A 5,482-nucleotide genomic window follows, 5' to 3' on the forward strand; every position below is an offset into this window, starting at 1 on the left:
GAACCGGATCATTCTGTGACCTCAGAGATGATATAGAGTTTGAAGCATGAGCATCGACACAGTGTTGAATTGCACCTTTGCTGTGTAATACAAGGCAAGATGCTTATTACGGCCTCTGTTCTCCAGTGTCTTCGTGAAGAAAACAGTCGTACCTCACAGATTAAGAATTGCATGAGTCCAGGGCTCCTCGGTGGCTCAGTCGATTAAGCAGCTGACTCTGGGTTTGGGCTCAGGTCATGATCTCATGATTCGTGGGATCGAGCCGCGTATCGAGCTCTGTGCCGACAGCGCGGAGCCTGCTCAGGATTCTCTCTCTCCCCCTCTTTCTGACCCTTCCCCACTCTCTCTCTCTCTTTCAAAATAAATAAATGAACGTTAAAAAAAAAAAAAAAAGAATTGCACGAGACAATCATGTAAAGTCTTCCAGGCTTTGCCTGGAAGGGAGTAAGCTCTCAAGGTTAATTTGATTATTAATTATTTTTTTTATTAATTATCATTCTTTGCCATGCTTACATAGAATTACTGGAGAATAACATATTTTTAATGAGGAAATTTTCTGGTGATTAAAGCTTAACACTCTCAAACGTACCCATTTTTTGAATATTTTGGAATGGAATCCTGCTAACTGTGAAATCCGTTATTAACACATTTTGAAATAATTGCAATTGCCTCTAGGAATCATTATCCTGAATAGCAAATTTATCATTAAGCTGCAATAGAAGTGTCCTCAGGAAGAGAGTTTACCCCTACACTAAATGGCCCTAAAGAATTTCGTTTTTCTAATTGTTACTTTGCAAAAATGTTGTCGCTAGTTTTTGGTTTTTGTTTTTTTAATCCTGTCTTACCGCCACGAGATGGGTGGGCCATCCAAGTGGCTGCAAGTGTACCCACCTCTAGTATCCCCAAACTTCTATTTTTATTGTTAATATGTTGTGAATTACAAAAGCAGGGAGATAAGCTTGTTGTGTCTTAAAAGAATAATGAGGATTTCAGGGAAACCTTTGGATTGAGAAAAGTCCATACATTTTGTGCTCCAATTTTTTTAAAAAAATTTTTTTAACATTTATTTATTTTTGAGACAGATAGAGACAGAGCATGAGCAGAGGAGGGTCAGAGAGAGAGGGAGACACAGAATCCGAAACAGGTTCCAGGCTCCGAGCTGTCAGCACAGAGCCCGATGCGGGGCTCGAACTCACGGACCGCGAGATCGTGACCTGAGCCGAAGTCGGACGCCCAACCGACTGAGCCACCCAGGCACCCCTGTGCTCCAATTTTTGTGGTTTCTATGCCCTCCACCAAATCCCTACCAGCACGGTTTCTCTTTTAAAGGGGTTTTCTGTTAGAAGAAGATGTTTTGCTTAAAATAACAGAACTGTAGCTCCTCATTCACTCTGAGAAAAGTCTAACACTTTCATGCACACAGAAAAATAATGGAGAGGGGCGCCTGGGTGGCTCAGTCAGTTAAGCGTCTGACTTCGGCTCAGGTCATGATCTCACGGTTCGTGAGTTTGAGCCGCACATCGGGCTCTGTGCTGACAGCTCAGAGACTGGAGCCTGCTTCGGATTCTGTGTCTCCCTCTCTCCCTGCCCCTCCCCTGCTGGTACTCTGTCTCTGTCTCTCTCAAAAATAAACAAACGTTTACATTTTTTTTTTTAAAAAGGGAAAGAAAAATAATGGAGATAAAACAGTCAGCTGCTTGCACCCTTCGGATCCCACCTGGACCTCCGGGCACGGAAATTTTACAATGTTGAAGTTAAACTTTGATGTCCCACTTAGAATTAGAACAGCCACATCTGTATTATGGCTTCTTTAAGTGTGTTTCTGAAAAGGGAACAGTTTTGTCTGTTTAACCAGAAATCAGCACTCATGCACACACAAAGGTACCAAAAAAACAAAAAATTGGTTTTTTTTGTACAAAGTTTTTCTTCCAATTGATCTTCTGAAGTGTCTGGGCTGTATTTGATTCTTCAAATTGAATGATGAGTAGAGTTACTTCCGAGAGATCAGAGGTAGAATTAATGTACATAACCATTCTCATCTCCAAGAAAAGATAGGTGCTTCACTAAAAAACTGATTTTTATAGCCAGTTTGATAAGGTGCAATGAGGTCACACTGCGGAGTGCCCATGGTGACTCCAGGTCGCCCTGTTTTGCTGTCTGCCCAAATGACTAGTTGCTTGATGTCATGTAGGTTCGCACTTGTCTTAATAGCAACAGCAGGCGAACAATGTGTTTCAGATGAGTTACTTGTTCCTCGGGCTGGTCTGATAGCAATAACTGCAGAAGTAATAAATTGCCAAGTTGCGTGTTTAAAGGTTTGGTTTGGAGGTCAGACTTTCATGTTAACTCAACTGATTAAAAAGTGAGACTTTTCAAATATTGTTTCTGCTTTCAGAAACTGAAATGACAATTAAGTTCGCTGAGGGACCGCAAAAATTTTCAGAAGGAAGTTGGAGCCAGATGGTACCATCTCAGCTGCGAGGTGTTTCCAGTAACAAGGAAAAATAAATCCAAGCAAAGGTTGAGCTAAACAAGCTTTAAAAATGACTGTAAGGATGTTAAAAGAAGAAGAAGATGAAGAAGAAGAAGAAGAAGAAGAAGAAGAAGAAGAAGAAGAAGACCTGTATGCAGTTAAGGCGGCGATGAGATGTAGCAAAGAGGCCAGAAGTGCCAAGGAAAGTCTTAAAAGATCCTATCGGAAGCCAAGCCAGTTTAAGACTCAGGGGCCACAGACATTCCAGAGACTAAGAAAAGTGAACAAGACTTAAACACAGAACTCTTTTTGTTTTGTTTTTTTTAAAGTTTATTTATTTGTTTTGAGAGATAGAGAGTGTGTGAGCAGGGGAGGGAGAGAGAAAGACGGAAAGAGAGAGAGAGAGAGAGAGAGAGAGAGAGAGAGAGATCCCATTGCGGGGCTCAGCCTCGCAAACTGTGAGATCACGATCTGGGTGAAAATCAAGAGTCAGGGGCAGAACCAACTGAGCCACCCAGGCACCCCAGATTTTTGATGAAGTTTAAAACCAGGGCAGGGATGAGCAATTGCAAACCTATCAGCTTCTGGAAGGGAGGGCATATTTTTATTTACTTTTACTCCTCTGTTTTTGGCATTTATTTAGTAGTTATTTCACACCAGGCAGTAAGAGGTTCCAAATATCAACTCATTAAATCTTTCAAACAAGCCTATGAGGTAGGTACTGTTATTTCCCAACCCCCCCCCCCACACAGCCTGGTCACCGTGTTCACCCCCTTACCCATCCCACTATCCTAAAGGAAGACCACCCTTCATGCCTGTGTCCCCAGAACTTCTCCCTGCCCAATGCAGACCAGGCACCAGGCACGAACCTTGGGGGCCTAAGGACACACACACTGCAAAGATTGTTCTGTTTCCTGTTTGAGCAGAAGCCAACTTCAACCCTTCTGGTCCAAAGACTGCACACTGAATCAGAGAGGAGTCGTTGACAAGAATAGGTTCAGATTCCTACGAGCTCGTGGGTTCTTTCTGCGCCTCAATTTCAACATGCAGAGCAACCTACTCTATCTATCTAATAGATATTTTTTTTTCTGTAACTCCCTGGGGCCAGGCACAGTTCTTCATGCTGGAATTTCAGCAGAAGACTAGCGGACAGGGCCTCCTCGTGGTGACAAAGCAATCGAGTTTGTTACAGATGTCATTGGTGTTAAGACAAGTTAGGGCATGGAGTGATGGGGGGGTGGTCAGTAAGTAGGATTTCCTTGAGCAGGTCTCCTTGAGAAGGCCGCATTTGGATGGGGTCTTGAAGATTAAGAAGAAGCCAGCCTTTCGCACAGCTGAGGAGGGAAGGGCCTTCCCCAGCAGAGGGAACGGCAGGTGCACAGAGCCAGATGTGGGAAAGGTTCTGGCATGCTCACAGAACAGCAGGTAGAGCTTACTGGGCAAGAAGCAAGAAACGGGGGACTTGCTGTGTGGGCAGAGATCAGAAAGGGCCAGACGTGACCTTGTGCCCACGGCAGAGTTTGGAGATCACTCCAAGAAACATGAGACACCCAAGAGAGTTCAAAGCAGGGGGATCGTTGATGTTTGAAAAGAATTCTTACAGCTTCTATAGGAAGGTGGATTAGTTAGGGCAAAAGCAGAAGCTAGAAGGATGTAGCCATAGAATCTAGGAGGAAGAAGGCAGAAGCAGAGATGAGGGGGCAGAAAGCTGGCAGGTGCTATCAGCACCGATAAAATTTAGTAACGCACCTCATTTGGGGACTAAGGGAAAGGGAGGACTCAGGAATGTCACCAGAGTGTTGTTTTGAGCAACAGGGTAAAAAAGGCACTGCATGGTCGGATGGGAAATATTACAGAAAGATGAGAGGAAGGAGAGTAAGTCAAAACCTAAAACTTTAGGAACGCGTAGATGGCTCAGCCAGTTGAGTGTCCGATTTGGGCTCAGGTCATGATCTCACATCTCATGGGTCCGAGCCCCATTTTGGGCTCTGTGCTGACAGCTCAGAGCCTGGAGCCTGCTTCGGATTCTGGGTCTCCCTCTCTCTCTGCCCCTCCCCCACTTGCCCTCTGCCTCTCTCTCTCTCTCTCTCTCTCAAAAATAAATAAACTTAAAAACAAAAAACCCTAAAAATTTCACGGCAATTAAATAAGGTGTTTCCCTGCTGGAGAACTGTCTTTCAAATCAGAGTTTGTACAAATTGAATATGAACTTAATGCTAGCCTTCAGTAGATATAATACAGGCATACTTCACAGAGGTTGTGGATTCATTTCCAGATGACCACAATAAAGTGAACGTCACAATAAAGAGAGTCAAGTAAATTTTTTTGTTGCCCAGTGCATATAAAAGCTACGATTATACTATAAAGTAGTTTATTAAGTGTCCAAAAGCATTATGTCTATAAAACAATTTACATACCTTAATTAAAAACGCTTTGGGGCGCCTGGATGGCTCAGTTGGTTGAGCGTCTGACTTCGGCTCAGGTCATGATCTCATGGTCCGTGGGTTCGAGCCCCACATCAGGCTCTGTGCTGACAGTTTGGAGCCTGCTTTGGATTCCTCTCTCTCTGCCCTTCTCCCACTCACGCTCTGTCTGTCTCTCTCTCTCTCTCTGTCAAAAATAAATAAACATTAAAAAAAAATTTTTAATTCTTTGGGGTGCCTGGGTGGCTGTCAGTTGAGCATCCAACTTCGGCCCAGGTCACGATCTCACGGTTTGTGGGTTTGAGCCCCGTGTCCGGCTCTGTGCTGACACCTCGGAGCCTGGAGCCTGCTTCAGATTCTGTGTCTCCTTCTCCCTCTACCACTCCTCCACTCACACTCAGTCTCTCTCTCTTTCTCAAAAATGAGTAAACATTAAAACAATTTTTTTTTAAATTACAGATAATGCTCTATTGCTAGGGACATCTGAGTGGCTCCGTGGGTTACGTGCCCGACTCTTGGTTTCAGCTCAGGTCGTGATTTCACGGTTCTTGGGGGTTGTGGGTTTGAGCCCCAACTCAGGCTTTGG

General features: G+C 44.1%; 1 non-coding gene across 1 annotated transcript; it reads left to right on the forward strand.

Annotated features, from left to right (window-relative positions):
* The first annotated feature begins 4,913 nt into the window (after window positions 1–4,913).
* Window positions 4,914–4,998, forward strand: TRNAR-UCG (transfer RNA arginine (anticodon UCG)). Its single transcript has one exon. It is a non-coding gene; the product is annotated as a tRNA-Arg (tRNA).
* The last annotated feature ends 484 nt before the right edge of the window (window positions 4,999–5,482 follow it).

The sequence above is a fragment of the Panthera pardus genome, unplaced genomic scaffold, assembly GCF_024362965.1.
Source record: "Panthera pardus isolate Hobbes unplaced genomic scaffold, ASM2436296v1 HiC_scaffold_24, whole genome shotgun sequence".
Lineage (NCBI taxonomy): Eukaryota > Metazoa > Chordata > Mammalia > Carnivora > Felidae > Panthera > Panthera pardus.